This window comes from Nicotiana sylvestris, chromosome 1 (assembly GCF_000393655.2).
Source record: "Nicotiana sylvestris chromosome 1, ASM39365v2, whole genome shotgun sequence".
NCBI lineage: Eukaryota > Viridiplantae > Streptophyta > Magnoliopsida > Solanales > Solanaceae > Nicotiana > Nicotiana sylvestris.
Window position 1 is genome coordinate 55354144 of NC_091057.1, and position 21941 is coordinate 55376084.

The following is a 21941-nucleotide window of genomic DNA, read 5'->3' on the forward strand; positions in this document are numbered from 1 at the left end:
TTACCTTTATCGATTCCTACTCCGGGTATAATCAGATTCAAATGAACCCGGAGGACCAGGAAAAGACTTCGTTCATCATGAAGTATGGTATATATTGCTATAATGTAATGCCCTTCGGGCTAAAGAACGCAGGAGCCACCTATCAACGCCTAGTTAATAGAATGTTCGAACACCAAATTGGAAAATCTATGGAAGTTTATATTGGTGACATGCTAATTAAGTCCCTGCGCACAGAGGACTATTTAAATCACTTACAGGAGATGTTCGATATCCTAAGAAAGTACAATATTAAGCTCAACCATGAGAAATACGCTTTTGGAGTCAGCTCGGGCAAGTTCTTGGGCTTCATGGTGTCGAACAGTGGGATAGAGATCAACCCCGATAAAATCAAAGCCATCAAGGAGATCACCGTGGTGAACAATGTGAAAGCTGTACAACGGCTGACCGGGAGGATAGCTGCCCTAGGCCAATTTATCTCGAGGTCATCAGATCGAAGCCATCATTTTTTTCCCTACTCAAGAAGAAGAACAACTTTGTATGGACTCCAGAATGCCAGCAAGCCTTGGAAGAATTAAAATAGTATCTCTCGAGCCCACCCCTGCTCCATACTCCGAAGGAGGATGAAACACTGTACTTGTATCTAGCCGTGTACGAAGTAGCGGTAAGTGGCGTGTTGGTTCAAGAAGAGCAAGGTACACAATTTCCTGTCTATTCTGTGAGCCGGACCATAAGAGATGCTGAAACCAGGTACCCCCATTTGGAAAAGTTAGCTCTTACATTAATAAACGCGTCTAGGAAAGTAAAACCATACTTTCAATGCTATCCTATATGTGTACTAACTACATACCCACTTCAAAATGTCTTGCATAAGCCCGAATTATCGAGCAGATTGGCCAAATGGGCCATCGAACTTGGAGGATATAATATTGAATATCAGCCTCAAATGACTATCAAGTCTCAAAATTTGGCAGACTTCGTGGCCGATTTTTTGCCTTCCTTTGTGCTCGAAGTAGAAAAGGAAATCTTGCTAAAAACGGGTACGTCATTGAGGGTATGGACCCTCTTCACAGGCGGTGCCTCGAATGTGAAAGAGTCCGGGCTCGACATCATTGTAAAACCACCTACGGGCGGTGTCATCAGGCAATCTATCAAAACTCCTAAATTGACTAACAATGAGGCTGAGTATGTGTCCATAATTGCAGGTCTCGAACTAGCCAAGGGCCTTGGGGCGGAGGTCATCAAGGCAAAATATGACTCTCTTTTGGTAGTAAATCAAGTAAACGGGAGCTTTGAGGTTCGAGACGACCGAATGCAGAGGTACTTAGACAAATTTCAAGTGACATTGCACCGCTTCAAGGAGTGGACACTGGATCATGTACTCGAGAGCAAAATAGCGAGGCCGATGCACTTGCAAACTTGCGGTCATCGGTTGAAGAAGATGATATCATCCAACTGTCGAAGTCGGTTGTCGAAGAAGGCCATGCAGAGATTAATTCAACAAGTTTAACGTGGGATTGGACGAATAAGTACATCGACTACCTGAAGCATATGAAGTTCCCCGCGGACCCAAAGGAGTCGAGAACACTTCGAACCAAAGCAGCTCGATTCTCACTTGATGAAAATGGAATGTTGTACAGAAGAACCTTTGATGGACCACTGGCAGTATGCTTGGGACCCTGGGATACCGATTACGTACTACAAGAAATCCACGAGGGTACTTGTGGGAACCATTCTGGTGTAGACTCTCTGGTTCGCAAGGTAATCAGAGCGGGGTACTATTAGGATACCATGGAAAAGGATACCAAGGAGTTCGTTTAAAAGTGTGACAAATGCCAAAAATTTGCACCGATGATCCATCAACCCGGTGAACAACTCCACTCGGTCCTATCCCCGTGGCCATTCATGAAATGGGGGATGGACATCGTCGGCCCTCTACCAACGACGCCAGGTAAAGCTAGATTTATTTTGTTTATGACTGACTACTTCTCAAAATGGGTAGAAGCGCAGGCCTTCAAGAAAATAAGAGAAAAGAAGTCATCGACTTCATATGGGACCACATCATATGTCGGTTCGGGGTACCCACCGAAATAGCATGTGACAATGGAAAGTAGTTCATCGGCAACAAGGTAACAAAATTCCTCAAGGACCATAAAATCAAAAGGATTCTATCAGCACCTCATACGAGCTCTACACTTACAATCCTACGGGAAGCGGCTCAAGGGCCAAAGCACCCCGAAATACCCGGTGACTATCACCGATACGCAATATATCCAAGTCATCAAAAATTCGGACTCATAAGACCTCAAAGAGGCACCCCCTCGAAACAAAGGCCAAGGCCAATATACTCGGGGACTAACTTTTCGAACAAGTTCAGAAAGTTATCGGTAAACAAGTTCAAGTAACAAACCAGAAGGCTATGGCCATACTAAAGACTACGGTTACATAAAGGCTATGGCCCAAATAATGTGATTCGGAGACGTTTGACTTCCACTATAATATTAAAGGCCTTCAAACATTGAAAAACCGGTTAAGTCAGGCTACCCCCGTCAAAAGCAAAATATAAGGGGCTTCGATAAATTCGGCCTCCGAAAAATCTAAGGTCTTCGATTAATTAGCCCTCGAATAATCCAAAGGCTTCGATAACACCAGCCTTCGGAAAAACCTTAAGAGGTATTCGATTATGTCTACACAAATGAAATGACTAATAAGGTTATGATACACCGAGCCTTTGAAAAATCCATTGGGTACAAAAACACATGCTAAGGCATAACTAAAATTTCACTAAGTCTTTTAGCCAAAATGAGGGAAAAATTATATATCCATTTTAGAGGCCGAAATGGCCCAATTTAAAGAGCCTAAGGGCCGATATACAAGAGCCTAAGGGCCAGCTTAAAAAAAATATAGGACCAAAAACTTATGGGAATCCGAGACTCCGTTCTCATTCAACTCGGACCCAAAGGCCCCATTACCCCAAGCTCGCATTAAATTGATTTTAAGTTCGGCTAGAGGATCATCTAAAACCCTAAGGGGTATGATCCTGAGAAATAAAAGCCTAAGGGCTTACTACGAGTCTAAACCGATACTCGAGCTTAGTATTTGAATCACTGAAATTTTTCATAAACAGGGAAAAAAGTCAACACAAATCAAGGAGAGAGAAAAAAGATACTTTATGTTCATTAAGGAAATTTACAAAATACATTACAACGCCCACAAGGGGCCCTTGCACAAAAAAGGAACCTAATCTATTTTCGAGGCCACATCCCCGGGAGTGTCACCTTCATCTTTAGCGGCTTTATCTTCAGGAGTCTCTTCCTCTCTGGGAACATCTTCTTTACCTTCATCGTCCCCAGAGCCACTCACCACATCCTCGTCATTAAATGAGACAAGAAATGTAGCATCGGTTTCCGGTGCCTTTGCTTCGACTATCTCCCCGATGAGGTTGAACCCTCGGGTATGGATTTCTTCGAGAGTCTCCCTTTGGGCTTGGCACTTAGCCAATTCATTGCTCCGTCTCTACCAGTCGGAGGCCTCCCTCAACTTAGCTGGAATAGTCATGGCTTCCCTCATGTATATAGCAATGGATTTATCAGCCGCAGCCTTCGTCTTCTCAGCTTCGGCCTTAGCCTGTATAGCTTCAGCCTTAGCCTGTGCAGCTTCGGTCTGGGCTTCAGCTAGCTCAGCTTACAACCCTTCGATTTTCCTGGCCTGAGCTAGACCCTTCGCTTCAATGCCTTAGAGTTGAGCTTCAATCAAGGCCAGTTGGGCCGCAATAGCTTCCTTGTCGGCAGTAAGTTTATCCATGTTCTTCTTCCACTAATGACAATCAGCCCAAACTTGATCCACCTCGCCCCGGAGCTGCCCAATCATATCTAGCTTTTGCTGCAGCTAAGATACCGAAGTATTAGCCTCCGTAGTAGGGCCAAGAAGGCGAACTCTGTTAAAATCACAGTTACATGCTCGTATAGCTCAGACTCGCCTTTTCGAGCTTTGGCCAATGCAGTTCGAAGATCCTTAAGCTCCTCTTCCTTCTGGCTTTGGAGGAGCCTCAAGGGCTTCTTTTCACCCATATATTTCTTGAACTTGGCCTCACATTAGCTCACATCGGCTCTAAACTTTGCAACGGCCTATACATGAAATGGAAACATATCAGTCAAAAGAAAAGAAAGAAAAAATTGCAAAGCTAAAGGTAAGTACTTACCCGGGAAAGGAGATGTTGAGCCTCTTCAAAGGCAGAAGACGCATCATTCAGGTCATCGGCATCCTCAATCCCAGTGTAACAACCCTAGAAAGGATCGTCCTCGATGACTTTACTTGGATCGGGCTTAGGCAGAGCATTGGCTTCTTCAATTGCCCCCTCATAAGTCAGCAAAGAAAAGGAATGACCTGTTATCGCGGCCCTGAGCTCCTCACTCAGGGTGTTCTCATTAGCATTGGGGGACTCAACGTTTACCCTCTCCGGTATAGTTGCTAAAGACAGAGGGATAATCTCAACCTCTGGGGACATTGTGGCCTTGCCCGTTTCTTCCCTCCGGGCATCCTCACCACGAGATGTGTTTTCTAGTTCGGAAGGCTCGGCGGCCTTGACTGGCTTCCTGGTCCGAGTCACCAGCACGAACTCTTCCTCATCATTTTCTTCACCATCTGGGGAATCATGGGCCGAGTCTGTGTCCGTCTGAGCAAACCTTTTCCGTAGTCTTCGAGTGGAGGTTTTCTTATCTTAGGGGTCTTCGGGTTTCAAGACCCTTTTTCTTTTGTTGTCCTTCTTGGGCTTTGGATTTGAAGGCTTGGTTGTTTCCCCGGGCGGGGCCAGTCTCATATCGGACGCATATCTGAGGCCTACATAGGCAAGTGTGATTAAGTAAAAATACCGCCAAATGTATAGAAGAGTTGAAACTATATAAAGGCACTTACCGTGGTTATTGTCCTCCCACTGGCCCTTCGCTAATTCACGCCACTTGCGCTCATCGTAGGAAGAAGTGGCAGCTAACTTTCTGACCCAATCTTTGAGGTCGGGTACCACTAGGGGCGCCCAAGCATTGGCTGCCAAAAGAAAGATAAGGGTGTTATGGAACATGAAAGAATATGAATATATACAAGAAATAAGAACTCCAATTACGGCTAAAGTTCCACATTTCCAGGAACGACAATTTTTCCTCGGGGATGATGTTCGAAGTTCTTACTCTAATGAACCGGCTCATCCAACACCAGTCTTTCGGTTCATCGGTGCTGGCGAAGAAGGATTTCGTTGTTCGGCATTGCAACTTGATGAGCCCTTGAAATAACTAGGGCCGATACAAACAAACTAGGTGGCTGAGGGTGAATTCCAAACCCTCGGCCTTTTCAGAAAAATACCGCAACATGATCACGATACGTCAAAAGGAAGGGTGGATTTGACCGAGGGTGACTTCGTACATTTTGCAGAAGTCGATCACCACCGGATCGAGGGGACCCAATGTGAAGGGATAAGTGTAAACACTCAAAAACCCCTCCTTGTGGGTAGTTATGATTTTATCAAGACTCGGGATATGAACCTCGACCTCATCTCTCCATTGACAATCCTTCTTTACTTTCTTGATGAGCTGCTTCGTTATCAGGCTAATGTATCGGGATACGTGCTCGCATTGACCTTCAATATTGGGAGGATTCTCGATACCAAAGTCTTTCTTGATGATGCAATCACCAAGGGTGATTTCCTCAAGTGTTGGCGGCACCACCGGTGCGGCCGCCCGGGAGGCAGAGGAAGATGATGCTTTATCCTTTTTGGGGACTGTCTTGGAAGTTTTGGCCATGGTTGTAAGCTAAAGAATGTAGGTGCAGAGGGATGTGGTGTTTCCGGCAAGAGCTTGGTATTTTCCGGCACTTAAAGAGGCGGAGAAAGCGAGTGATTGAAGAAAGAGATGAATATGGGAAAGGATAGAAGAAAGGATAAAGTTCTTTACTTAGAGAAAAAACCTCATATTTATAGAGGAGCATCGATGGTTTGGTGGCATTAGTGGCCGACCAACGCTGGTGTGCATTCAATGTTCTTGGAGTAGTGGGCCGATGGGACGTTTTCGGTCACATCGAACGCTGGCATCACGAGGATGACATCATCACTAAAGGCTTCGGGAATCCAAATCATTTCATATCATTTCATTCTAAGAAATGTGGGGACTATCTGTATTCAATGTTCTTAGGGAAGTGGGCTGATGGGACGTTTCGGTTACTTTGAATGCTGGCATCACGAGGATGACATCATCACTAAGGGCTTCAGGAATCCAAATCATTTCATATCATTTCATTCTAAGAAAAGCGGGGACTATTTGTATACGATCAAAATCAAGGAGCCCGATTTTGAAGTCTTAAATTGGGCTATGAGTCCAAGTCCGGGCGACTCAAAGTAGAGGTCATACCCGGTTAGAGGACACACACCCCGAGGAAGCAGATCGAAGGCCTGTAACGACCTATATCGAGGGCAGTACAATCTCGAGGGCACTCAAGAAAGAGCAGGAATTTCTCAAGGACACGTGGGTCAGGGCATAAATTAAAGGATAAGATTTGTACGAAATGGTACAGGTCCGTACTAGGTTATTGTACACCTGTACCAATAGAATTCTTTACTACAATTAGGAATGTACTATGTTGGAGTTTTCTCCTCCTATAAAAAGGGGACCTCAATCATTTTGTAAGCATCATCTCACATTATTCACTGCAATATAATATTCTACTCTACTTTTCTTGTTTACCGTGCTCACCAAGTGTTCTTTAGCTTTATTGCTTTTACTTTACTATTCATATTTCATTGCTCGTAGCTCACCTTAAGACCCCCAAGAAAATCGAGCTTGAGGTCCTTATTGCTCTAGAAACACTAGTTTGGTTCATGAATTCTTCAAACTTTGACCTAATATTATTTATATATTCACTAGTATTAGAATAAATCACATATCTTTAAAACCACAAATCATATTTAATTTTTACTCCCATTTTTCGGGGTAAACACAACATGATTTGGAACCTACTTTCCAACAATTGGTATTCAGTACTAATCAATGGACAAGCTTCAGGATTCTTTAAGTCCACTAGAGGAGTTAAACAAGGTGATCTATTGTCTCCAGCATTGTTCATTCTGTCCGCTGATGTCACGACCCAAACTGGAGGGCCATCACTAGCACCCGACCATACTTGCCGAGAACCAACATACATTTCATCTAACCTTCATTATTATCTTTTAGGGCTGACGAGATCAATATAAATGGTAGACCTGGATCATGGACAACCAACACTAAAATATGACGGCATGAACATACATAGCAGGGGATGATCATACAATCAAGAAACTACATATAAGGTATGAGCTACCACGCTACCATGAAAGACTATATAACAAAAACCAGTCGACAAGGCATACCAAACTATACATGAGTCAACACTTGTCTATGAGCTTCTAAATGAACATAAGTGCTGCAACATAGCCGGAATAGGGCCCCGATATACCCATAATGTCTATAACAAAAATGCATACCAAGACCAAGGCAAGTCTGGAGAAGGGATCTCGCCAATCACCGCTGAACTAGACAGCCTACTGTGGTGGGGGAGCTGCACCTGCCTGTCTATCAGGACATGCAGCACGACATGCAGCGTCCACAAATAAAAGGACGTCAGTACGAATAAAGTACTGAGTATGTAAGGCAGGGAACCATAAATACGATCAGTAATGTAAGTAAGGATAGAAAATATACAACCTGTAACATCTTAGTACCTCTGAGGGCTACTAACATGAAATACATGATACATATGTATAAATACATAAACCTTTAAAACATTCGCCTCTATGGGCATCATCATCATCATATCGTACCCGGCCATAATAGGCTTGGTAAAAAACGTACCCGGCCATCATAAGGCTCGGTAGAATCGTACCCGGCCACGTGGAGCTCGGTAAAACCCAACTGATCTTTGGTTGCACAATAGGTGCCGTAGCCGGCCAACTATAGCGTGGCTCGGTAGAGTAAAATAAATACATATATATAATGCATGCTCGACTCATGGAATCACATTCTAAACCTTTCGGAGTGACGTAAGGTCGGTATCCTCTATAAACGTTATTAGGACTAACTCTTCACTATGAACCTTATAAGAATCAGGAAGTACCAACAACATTGATAACATAAGAATAAGAGAAGCAACATTAACATCAATCGTTCCATAAGAGGGAAAACAATGTAAGTACTGCTAGCTTCTAAGAGTAGAGTATCTTGGAAGCTCGTTCATTACATTATGTACAATCGGAGTCGTGCAAAAGAAGGAAAGGGATAGCCTCACATACCTTGTATATACTGCCCCAATCTCAAGCTATGCAATTGTCAAAACTCCTTAGTCTACAATAAGAGAAACGATACTATCGTTATCATTTAAGCGTCATAACTATTATGTATCGACCACAACCTATTTTACGATGAAACGGACAGCACCTCCCCTATATATATGACCTCACACCATTCAAAACAATCACCAAACAGCCCAAACAACATCAATAATAAACATATTGAGCCTCCCAAAATAGTCCACACACAGCCTAATCACTCCATACATACGACGACCACCGTAGTCGTGTCAAACAACCTGGAAATGTTACGAATAACTATCAGCCCATAACCCTACATATATATGGTGTTTCTCCACACCCTTCCTCCTCCAAAACTCCACAAGATAGTAGTAAAATACGCAGCCCAACAACAACGCAAAACAGTCCACAAAACAATAACATTACTACCAAGCCTTTCGATATATATCTCACAAGTTCTAGCTTCAATGGCTTAGCCGCAACTTGGATAATCTTAAATACATATAGAGTAAGAGGTTCCTTACCTTTATACAGAAAGAAAAACTCCAATTTGACCTTAAATTTCCATGAAATATCCCTCCAATGCTGCCACAACAACAAAAAAGCGAAACTAGCGATCAATTAGTGTTTTTCGGCACTAGAATCACTTTAGAAGGCTTGAAATCACCTAGGATTGATATTAAGAACATGAGGGAGTATTTACAGAACATAAACCCTTTAAAACAACCTCCCACACGAGCTGGAACGACACAAAAATGAGCAACAACAAGAAGAACAAGAGACTTACTAGCGCCACGGAATTCCCGACACTTGATTTGTGTTGTTTGCCCTTTTTTTGGGTCTTGAATCTTGAGAGAACCTTGAGAGGATGTTCCTAGGGTTCTAAGGTCTGAAAATAGTGAAAATAAATGACCTAAAATGGGTTGGAGGCATCCTATATAGGTCCAAATATCTTAAACTGCCTTAGTGGGCCCCATAGAGAGGTGCTTGGCGCAGTCTCGCAAAAATTCGAATATCTCTCTACTCCAAGATCGTATCAATGAATGGTTTAATGCATTGGAAACTACACTCATATATATTTAATTTGGTTGGTAGATCACCCCGTAATTCCTTGTAAAGTAGGAGAAAAGTTTAGAAACATTTGACCTAATGTTTAAGTAAAATTATGAACCTAAGTTGAGACAACTTTTGTCGACTTTTGTTTCATAACTCGTTTGACTTCAAGACTTATGATACGGATATTATATGATTAAAATACCTTAATACATGACCTCTTGAGTGTATTAAGCACCGCTAGATTTACCTGAAAATATGAGTTACAACATCCTTGATTCATTTAACTTCTAATACTTGTTAATCACCCTTATACACTCTTGTATCACTTAAGACCAATAGGATTGACTTCTTATCATCTCAAAGATAATTCCTTCTTGGATTTATGTTAACTAATATATGGCATGAACTAACACATGTGGATATGGGTTGTAACACCCTCCCCCCCTTAGGAACATTCGTCCTCGAATGTAAGGGTTCATGGGGAGTTTAAATCATCGTGGATTCCAATGGAAATTTCCGATCAATTTTCCCCTATAAAATGGTCACTAGCAAAACTTGCAAGCAATTAAGCCCAACATATGGCTTCACAAGGCTACACAAAGCATTATGCATATTTACATTATCTACATATCACCATTTTGTATTAAGGAGGAGTATTCTCAAATTATTGCTTACCTCATAGAGCCGTTTCACCTTCCAATGTATCCTGTCTTCCACCAGCATCCTTGTTATCTTCATTCTGGAATAGGTAAGGGTATTTAGACTTCATCTCCTCTTCTGCTTCCCATGTCATTTCTTCCATATTTTTGTTCCTCCACAATACTTTGACGGAAGCTACATCTTTTGTTCTCAGCTTGCGGACTTGTCGATCTAATATCGCCACTGGCACTTCTTCATATGATAGGTCCTCTGTAACTTGTACATATTTGATAGGGACGACTCGAGAAGGGTCTCCAATACATTTCCTCAACATAGATACATGGAATACCGGGTGGACAAATTCCAATTCGGATGGCAATTCTAACTCATAAGCAACCTGTCCAATCCGTCGAAGAATTTTATACGGCCCGATATACCTTGGACTCAGCTTACCTTTCTTCCCAAAATGCATAATACCCTTCATTGGTGAGATCCTCAGGAAAACCCAATCACCAACCTCAAACTCTAGATCACGACGTCGGACATCAGAATAAGATTTTTGCCTGCTTTGTGCCGTCCTCAATCGCTCCTGTATCACTTTCACCTTCTCAATAGCTTGGTGAATCAAATCTGGCCCATATAATTCTGTTTCACCGACTTCGAACCATCCAACTGGTGATCTACATCTTCTCCCGTATAGTGCCTCGTATGGGGCCATTTTAATACTGGAATGGTAGCTATTATTGTAGGCGAATTCTATGAGTGGAAGATGGTCATCCCAATTTCCCTTAAAATCTAGAACACATGCTCGTAGCATATCTTCCAGTGTCTGAATGGTACGTTCAGCCTGTCCGTCAGTCTGCGGATGAAATACAGTGCTGAGATTTACTTGTGTGCCTAAACCCTTCTGGAAAGACCTCCAAAAGTTAGCCGTAAATTGAGCTCCTCGGTCTGATATAATAGATACGGGTACACCATGAAGCCTAACAATCTCCTTGATATATAACTTCGCATAATCTTCAGCCGTGTAAGTTGTCTTAACTGGCAGAAAATGGGCACATTTTGTAAGTCGATCAATTATCACCCAGATGGAGTCAAACTTATGATAAGAGCGAGGTAATCCAATAATGAAGTCCATATTAATCACCTCCCATTTCCAGGTCGGAATCTCTATATTCTGAAGCAATCCACCGGGTTTCTGATGTTCTATCTTTACTTGTTGACAATTGGGACACTGGGCTACAAATTCTGCAATAGACTTCTTCATGTTATCCCACCAATACTGCTCCTTGACATCATGATACATCTTTGTCGAGCCGGGATGGATGGAATATCGGGATTGATGAATCTCATTCATAATCTTCTCTCGCAACCCTGCCACATTAGGCACACATAATCGGCCCTGGTATCTCAGTGCCCCATCTCTTCCGATCTCAAAAGCCATACTTTTACACTGCTGAATGCTCTCTCTTAATCGTACTAAGATAGGATCTTCATATTGTCGTGCTTTTACCTCGGCTACCAAAGATGATTCTGATGTATTCTGTACAGTAACACCTCCATCATCAGAGTCTAACAATCTGATTCTCATATTGGTTAGCTGATGAAGCTCTTTAGTCAACCCCCATCTACCTGCCTCAATATGTACTAAGCTTCCCATTGATTTACGGCTGAGAGCGTCTGCCACAACATTGGCTTTACCGGGATGATACAATATCTCGACGTCGTAGTCTTTCAATAATTCAAGCCACCTACGCTGCCTCAAATTCAACTCTTTCTGCTTGAAGATGTATTGTAAACTCTTGTGATCTGTGTAGATGTCAACATGGACGCCGTATAAGTAGTGCCGCCATATCTTCAAAGCATATATTACTGCAGCCAATTCCAAATCATGGGTTGGATAATTCTTTTCATGCTTCTTCAATTGTCTTGATGCATAAGCAATCACCTTCCCACGCTGCATCAATACGCACCCCAAACCTATACCTGAGGCATCACAATATACCACATAACCTTCTGTTCCTTCAGGAAGAGTGAGCACTGGTGCGGATGTCAATCGATTCTTCAGCTCCTGAAAACTACGTTCACAAGTGTCAGACCACTGGAACTTGGTAGCTTTCTGTGTTAACTTAGTCAATGGTGATGATATAGAGGAAAACCCTTCCACAAACCGCCTATAATATCCTGCTAGCCCTAGGAAGCTGCGGACTTCTGATGGTGTTGTAGGTCTCGGCCAATTCTTTACTGCATCGATCTTCTGAGTGTCGACACTAATACCCTCGTCAGATATCACATGGCCAAGGAACGCTACTGAGTTCAGCCAAAATTCACATTTGGAGAGCTTAGCATATAACTTACAATCCTGAAGCGTCTGTAATACTATCCGCAAGTGGCCCGCATGTTCCGCCTCCGAACGAGAATATACTAGAATGTAATCAATGAATACAATCACAAACACATCAAGATAGGGCCTAAATATAGTATTCATGAGATCCATATAAGCTGCTGGGGCATTTGTTAGCCCGAACGACATCACCAAGAACTCAAAGTGCCCGTATCTTGTTCGGAAGGCCGTCTTTAGAATATCCTTCTCCTTAACCCTCACCTGATGATACCCTGAACGTAAATCAATCTTGGAGAAATACTTGGCACCCTGGAGTTGGTCAAACATGTCATCAATTCTTGGAAGTGGATACTTGTTCTTTATAGTAGACTTATTCAACTGTCGATAGTCGATACACATCCGTAATGACCCGTCTTTCTTCCACACGAATAGGACTGGCGCACCCCAAGGTGAGGTTCTAGGCCTAATGAAGCCCTTATCCAGCAAGTCCTTCAACTGCACCTTCAACTCTCGCAACTCTTCGGGCCATTCTGTATGGAGGGATAGAGATCGGTTGAGTGTCAGGCAACACATCAATGCCAAACTCAATCTCCCTTTCAGGAGGAAGGCCTGGGAGTTCATCTGGGAAAACATCTGGTAATTTCGTTGACCACAGGGATTGATTGTAAAGTAGGCGGTTTCGCCTCCGCATCCCTAACGCGAACGAGATGATAAATGTAACCTTTTGAGATCATTTTCCTTGCCTTAAGATAGGAAATAAACCTACCTTTCGGTGTAGCAATGTTCCCTTTCCATTCAATGACGGGTTCACCCGGAAATTGGAACCTAACCATCTTCGTACGACAGTCAACATTTGCATAGCATGAGGCCAACCAGTCCATTCCCATTATCACATCAAAATCAACCATTTCTAACTCAAATAAATTTGCCGAGGTTTGACGACTACAAATCATCACAGTGCAACCTCTATATACCCTTCTAGCAATCACAGAATCTCCTATCGGAGTAGATACCGCAAGGGGTTTACTTATCAATTCAGGTTCAATGCCAAACTTATTAGCCACAAAGGGTGTAACATATGATAATGTAGATCCCGGATCAATCAGCGCATATACATCATAAGAAAACACAGATATAATACCTGTAACAACATCTGGAGACGACTCGAGATCCTGTCGACCTACTAGAGCATAGGTTCGATTTTGAGCACCACTCGAACTCGGCACTGCACCTCTACCCCTACCACGACCTGTCGACTGCTGAAAACCCCGTGCTGGAGGTCGAACTGATGAGGAAGAACCAGACACAGATCCAGTCGGCTGAGCCATACCATCACCTCCTCTATTAGGACAATCCCGCATCATATGGCCAGGCTGCCCGCACGAATAGCATGCATCAGAACCTCGACGACACAGTCCAAAGTGGGCCTTGCCGCACTGATCACAATGTGGTGTTGGGGGTCTCATCTGACTAGTATCCCTGTGATGTTGCGAGCCAGATGCCCGCGAACTCTGACCTGGACCAGAATAGGATCGATCATATCGAGGCCTCTGAAACTGTGGAGGAGCACTAGCTACAGGTGGCGCCGAACTCCTCGAAAACTGTGGCCTGATGCGGCCTCTGAAGTCATCAGAATACCCTGCAAATCTCGCCCTCTTATGCTGGCCCCTATCCTGCTCCCTAACTGCCCTCTGCTGGCGCTTACGATCCTCTAGGGTCTGGGCATAAGCTTGAATACGGGAAATATCCATGCCCTCCACCAAGGAGGCTGTCGTACACTCATTTATCAGATGTGGTCCCAACCCATTCACGAACATATGCACCCTATCACTCATCTCGGCCACCATATGGGGAGCATACCTTGCCAAAGAATCAAACTGCATACTGTACTCTCGCACACTCATATTACCTTGTCTAAGGTTCAAGAACTTATCAGCTCTAGCTCGTCGTATCTCAACTGGCAAGTAGTGACGAAGAAAGGCCTCAGAAAATTCCTTCCACACAGCTGGAGGAGGGTTCGGACCCCTGGATCTCTCCCAACTATCATACCAGAGAACCGCTAAATCCCGTAGCCGATAAGAAGCCAACTCTACTGCCTCTGTATCACTAACATGCATAACCCGAAGTGTACGATGAACCTGGTCAATAAAAGTCTGTGGGTCCTCCTTGGGGTCTGATCCGGTAAACACTGGAGGGTCTAAATTAATAAAATCACGAACTCTTGTACTAACTGGTTTCTCAGCAGCACCTGTATTCTGCCTCTGAGCCTGAGCAGCTACCAAGCTAGTCAATAACTGCAAAGCACTCCGCATATCCTGGTCTGGAGTGCCAGACGGAGGAACTGGAGGCGCTGGGTGCCTTCTAATATCCTCTGGAGGAGATGGAGTAGATGAGGTATGAGAGGGCATCTCACTTTGAGCCTCACTTTGTCCTGCTCTGACTTGGGGCACCTGACTGGTACCCTCTCCCGCAGCTGTATCAAGCCGTCTACTAATTGTTTGCTTCCTAGTCGAAGGCATCGCTGAAAGAAAACAAGGTGAATATTAGAGACAAACACTTACGACTCAACTCTACGCACGATCTAGATTCAGGAAGAAGGTAACAACCCTAGATGTCATGTAGCCTCCTGATTATAAATGTGGCGCGCTACACATCCATAATCAAGACTCTACTAGACATGGCTCATAGACAATCCCTAGGACAGACTTGCTCTGATACCAAGTTTGTCACGACCCAAACTGGAGGGCCATGACTAGCACCCGACCATACTTGCCGAGCACCAACGTACATTTCATCTAACCTTCATTATTATCTTTTAGGGCTGACGAGATCAATATAAATGGTAGACCTGGATCATGGACAACCAGCAATAAAATATGACGGCATGAACATACATAGCAGGGGATGACCAGACAATCAAGAAACTACATATAAGGTATGAGCTACCACGCTACCATGAAAGACTATATAACAAAAACCAGCCGACAAGGCATACCAAACTATACATGAGTCGACACTTGTCTATGAGCCTCTAAATGAACATAAGTGCTGCAACATAGCCGGAACAGGGCCCCGACATACCCATAATGTCTATAACAAAAATGCATACCAAGACCAAGGCAAGTCCGGAGAAGGGATCTCGCCAATCACCGCTGAACTGGACAGCCTACTGTGGTGGGGGAGCTGCACCTGCTGTCTATCAGGACCTGCAGCACGACATGCAACGTCCACAAATAAAAGGACGTCAGTACGAATAAAGTACTGAGTATGTAAGGCAGGGAACCATAAATACGATCAGTAATGTAAGCAAGGATAGAAAATATACAACCTGTAACATCTTAGTACCTTTGAGGGCTACTGACATGAAATGCATGATACATATGTATAAATACATAAACCTTTAAAACATTCGCCTCTGTGGGCATCATCATCATCATATCGTACCCGGCCATAATAGGCTCGGTAAAAAACGTACCCGGCCATCATAAGGCTCGATAGAATCGTACCCGACCACGTGGAGCTCGCTAAAACCCATCTGATCTGTGGTTACACAATAGGTGCCGTACCCGTCCAACTATAGCGTAGCTCGGTAGAGTAAAATAGATACATATATATAATGCATGCTCGACTCATGGAATCACATTCGAAACCTTTCGGAGTGACGTAAGGTTGGTATCCTCTGTACACATTATTAGGACTAACTCTTCACTATGAACCTTATAAGAATCAGGAAGTACTAACAACATTGATAACATAAGAATAAGAGAAGCAACATTAACATCAATCGTTCCATAAGAGGGAAAACAATGTAAGTACTGCTAGCTTCTAAGAGTAGAGTATCTTGGAAGCTCGTTCATTACATTATGTACAATCAGAGTCGTGCAAAAGAAGGAAAGGGATAGCCTCACATACCTTGTATATACTGCCCCAATCTCAAGCTATGCAATTGTCAAAACTCCTTAGTCTACAATAAGAGAAACGATACTATCGTTATCATTTAAGCGTCATAACTATTATGTATCGACCACAACCTATTTTACGATGAAACGGACAACACCTCCCCTATATATATGACTTTACACCATTCAAAACAATCACCAAACAGCCCAAACAACATCAATAATAAACATATTGAGCCTCTCAAAATAGTCCACGCACAGCCTAATCACTCCATACATACGACGACCACCGTAGTCGTGTCAAACGACCCGGAAATGTTACAAATAACTATCATCCCACAACCCTACATATATATGGTGTTTCTCCACACCCTTTCTCCTCCAAGACTCCACAAAACAGTAGTAAAATACGCAGCCCAACAGCAACGCAAAACAGTCCACAAAACAATAACATTACTACCAAGCCTTTCGATATATATTTCACAAGTTCTAGCTTCAATGGCTTAGCCGCAACTTGGATAATCTTAAATACATATAGAGTAAGAGGTTACTTACCTTTATACAGAAATAAAAACTCCAATTTGACCTTAAATTTCCATGAAATATCCCTCCAATGCTGCCACAACAACAAAAAAGCGAAACTAGCGATCAATTAGTGTTTTTCGGCACTAGAATCAGTTTAGAAGGCTTGAAATCACCTAGGATTGATATTAAGAAGATGAGGGAGTATTTACAGAACATAAACCCTTTAAAACAACCTCCCACACGAGCTGGAACGACACAAAAATGAGCAACAACAAGAAGAACAAGAGACTTACTAGCGCCACGGAATTCCTGACACTTGATTTGTGTTGTTTGCCCTTTTTTGGGTCTTGAATCTTGAGAGAACCTTGAGAGGATGTTCCTAGGGTTCTAAGGTCTGAAAATAGTGAGACTAAATGACCTAAAATGGGTTGGAGGCATCCTATATAGGTCCAAATATCTTAAACTGCCTTAGTGGGCCCCATAGAGAGGTGCTTGGCGCAGTCTCGCAAAAATTCGAATATCTCTCTACTCCAAGATCGTATCAATGAATGGTTTAATGCATTGGAAACTACACTCATATATATTTAATTTGGTTGGTAGATCACCCCGTAATTCCTTGTAAAGTAGGAGAAAAGTTTAGAAACATTTGACCTAATGTTTAAGTAAAATTATGAACCTAAGTTGAGACAACTTTTGTCGACTTTTGTTTCATAACTCGTTTGACTTCAAGACTTATGATACGGATATTATATGATTAAAATACCTTAATACATGAACTCTTGAGTGTATTAAGCACCACTAGATTTACCTGAAAATACGAGTTACAACATCCTTGATTCATTTAACTTCTAATACTTGTTAATCACCCTTATACACTCTTGTATCACTTAAGACCAATAAGATTGACTTCTTATCATCTCAAAGATAATTCCTTCTTGGATTTATGTTAACTAATATATGGCATGAACTAACACATGTGGATATGGGTTGTAACAACTGAGGTGCTATCAAGATCACTTAATATGTTATTTGAAGACAAAAGAGTTATAGGGTATGGAATGTGAAAGTGGATTGATCCTTTGAACCATTTGGCTTATACAGATGATACAATCATCTTTGCTTCTACTAACCCTTATTCTTTGGGGAAAATGGTTGAAGTACTCACACTGTATGAACAAACATTTGGCCAGTTGATTAACAAGACAAAGAGATCTTACTACATGCATGCTAATATGGCAAGAGAATTATTTAATATTGTAGGTGCTATAATTGGCTTTTAGAGAGGTAAGTTCCCTTTTACTTACCTAGAGTGTCCAATCTTTTACACAAGGAGGAGGAAAGACTATTACAATGATCTTATTAAGAAGGTGAAGGCAAAACTACATTCTTGGAAAGGGAAGCTACTGTTTTTAGAGGAAAAGCTACTCTTATATCTAATGTGCTTCAAAGCTTAACGACTCACATTATTTTAGTGTTGGATCCTCCTGATAACATTTTAGAGCACTTACATAAGATCTTTTTGGAGTACAAAATAAGAAGGCAGAAGCAGACACTGTACAAAGTGGCAAAACTTATGTCTTCCTAAAGAGGAAGGTAGATTAGGGTTAAGATATTTATTTGATGCTTCTAAAGCTTTGTTTTCCAAGTTATGGTGGAGGTATAGACATCTAAATCATTGCGGTTGAACTGCATGTGAAATAAATATTGCAAGAAGGAGTTGCCTACTATGGTAAAATTTAGAGAGGGATCACACGTGTGGAGGAAAATGTTAGAGGCAAGACATGAGGTTGAACCTGAAATTATGTGGGAAATGAATAGAGGTTCCACTAATGTTTGGCATGAGAATTGGACTGGACTTTGATCATTGTATCATGTAGTACCCCTAGAGTTCAATATCAATGAAGATTTACAATAGGTGGCAGATCTGAGAGATGAACATGGCTAGAATGATCAAATACTAGAACAATTTTTTCTAGAAGAAATTGCTGAGCACATAAGGCAAGAAGTGTACTTTGATAACATTGATGAGTTCTAGGACACACCTAGGTGGATGCCAACTCCTCCAGGAATGCTTACATTTAGTAGTGCTTGGCAAATCTTGAGGCATAGGGATCTAACAAATCCAGAATACGAGTTGTTATGGACTAAAGGCTTGTCTTTCAAAATATCTTTCTTTTTATGGAGATTACAGAAAGGGAAGATACCTACAGATGATTTATGGAGGAGAAATGGTTACTTAACTGTCTCTAAGTATTGGTGCTGCCTACCACCACAAGAGGAGACATTTCAATATATTTTCCTCACAAGTTCTACTGCTTCTAGAGTGTGGAAGATGTTTTTACAAGCTGCAGGTGTGGTGGTGAATCCAGTCAAATTCATCAAGTTAATAGGGCATGATGGAATGCTGATTGTTGTGCTAAGCTCGGGCTATTGTTCCAAGCATCTCCAGCTATTATCTCTTGGGAACTTTGGAAGAGGAGGAATACTATGAAGCAAATAGGTGCAATATCATTTAATAGGGTAGTGCATGAGATGAATAAAAATCGACATTACCTTGCAAGAGTAAGGTATCCTTTGCTGCTAAATATTCCTCTACTTTGGCCAGATATATTTAGATTCTTTGAAGGCTATAAGCCTTATGTTGTGACTAAAAGAGTCATTTGGCAGTTGCCTTATCATGGGTGGTTCAAATACAATACAGATGGTGCTTCTAGAGGTAACCCTGGACGATGTTCTTATGGATTTTGTGTGAGGGATTGTGCTAGAGAGTTGGTGTATGCAAAAGCAATAGAGATAGGGTTGTCAAAAAATATAATAGATGAGGCAAAGACAATTGTTGAGGGGTTCTATTATTGTGTTGATATGCAGCTTTATCCTCTTATCATTGAGACTAACTTATTGGTGATGAAAAGGACTATTGATGGTGAATGGAATGCACCTTGGTGTATAGGGAAGGAAATGAAGAGGATTAATGAGATGAAGGATCAATTTAATGTGATCTTTCAACATATACTAAGGGAGGGCAATGCTGTGACAGAGTTTTAGCTAATCTTGTGTTTTCTTTTGTAGGTACAATAACATTCCATTCATTCATTAAATTGCCTAGTGTAGGAAGGAAACTAATCAACCTAGACAAGGCCCAAATCCTTAATCTTAGGGCTAGGGTTGCAAAGAGGAAAGCACCTGATTGATGAGTGAATTCATACACACACTGCCCGCTCTTGTTCTTGTGTCATCTATATAGGGTCAAGCTACTATCCAGTGGTATTATCATGGCTTCATGCTCAACCTGGAGGTGGTCGGGCACCATATGGAATACATAATGGAAGCAGGCAGTACTTTAGGTTCTAAAAAATATCAAAAATTGAAGTGTTCTAAATATCTCTAGCTTTGGTTGTATGCTTGATCAGTGCTGAACTCAATGTCACGACCCAAACCGGTGGGCCGTGATGGATGCCCGAGTCCTACCTATCGAACATCCTTAAGCATGGGTCTAAGATATAAACATGAATAACATATGTGAGGGAAACCTATCCAAAAGACATATGTACATATACATGCAGAATACAGTGGGCGAGCCGGCAAGGCTGCTATAGACAACAATATACCCAAAACTAGAAGCCAACAAGGCCACATACTATCCAACTATACATAATTGTCTATAGATCTCTAATAGAAAATACAACTGTACAAGGATCGGACTGTGCCAAGTCATACCCATATATGTATACAAGCATATCGTACCAAAATCAAAAGCAGCTCCAGATCAAGTGGAGCACACCAACTTTCGCTGATTAGGGATCCTAAGAAGGGGGACCGTCAACTTTCCTACTTGCACCTGCAGGCATGAAACACAGGCCCTGCGAAATAGGGTATCAGTACGAATAATGTACTCAGTTTGTAAGGCACGAAAATCAGTACATAACATACATAGATGAAACATATGATAAAGAATTCCTACTATAAGTCTAAATCATTTGTAAATCCTAAAACATTTATGATGTCATGCACGTGCGTATAAATATCATGTCATGCATAGTTATGGGTGTATATAACATCATCAAGCCTCTGAGGGCATCCCATCATATCATCTCGGCCACTGTGGGCAAAATCATCAACATATACTAGCTGATTAGGTGGTGGTATGTATATAACGTCATAACCTTTTTCCATATTCCGTATACATATATTATACATAAATACGCGTATATAACGCCATCTAGTCATGGGTCAATGTAAATGAATGCAATGCATGAGAAGTACATCAAGAAAATCTTTCGAAGTATCATAAGATCATTATGCCTTTGATTAATATCATGAAATAAACTTTATCAACTTACATATTTTCTGAGACCCATGAACAGACGATAGAATAATAAGATACAGGGGAATTTAAGAACATAGGCACCTCTAACACTCCTATGAATAGAGTCATTTATGGAAGTTGTGCATTTGCTCGTTTCGTTTATATCGTATGGATCATGCCAAAAGAAAAGAGAGATAGTCTTAACATACCTGAGTCAATTCTCTTGACAATCCCTCTAACACACGTTAGTTATGACGAAACACGTAACAACGAGATCAAAATAGGGAACAATCCGTATGAAATGATCAAGACAATAACGTTGCTATTGCAAAATCATCTTTGTTGAAACTCTTTCTCAAGGGATTTAGAATTTACGTTATGGAATGGAAAGCTTACTGAAAACTATTCTTAAGAGATTGGAATTGACATTACAAGAAATGAAAAGTTTGGCTGAAATTGTGTTTAAGAGACTAGAAAATATTGTTTAATTATGAATATTATCTTTCATATTTGGGTGGTCCCCACATTCCAAGCTTGATGTCACTTTTCTTGGTCAAAGTGTGACACCTTTTCACCTTATTTAATTAGTCATTAGGTAGATAAGAAATGCCTGCCACGTTGGAGAGGGGTAAGTCTTATCCCAAACTTATAATATATACCCACTAATTTTAATTAACTAGGCAATTTTCCATTACCCAATAATTAATCAATTACCTCAAATTACTTAAAATACTACTCACTTTTAATACACTTTATGTACCCTAATATCATGGTCATGGGGTACCTTGTATGGCACTAGTCTATAAATACCGGGTATTATGGCTCAGACCGTATTTTATCCCAAATCGA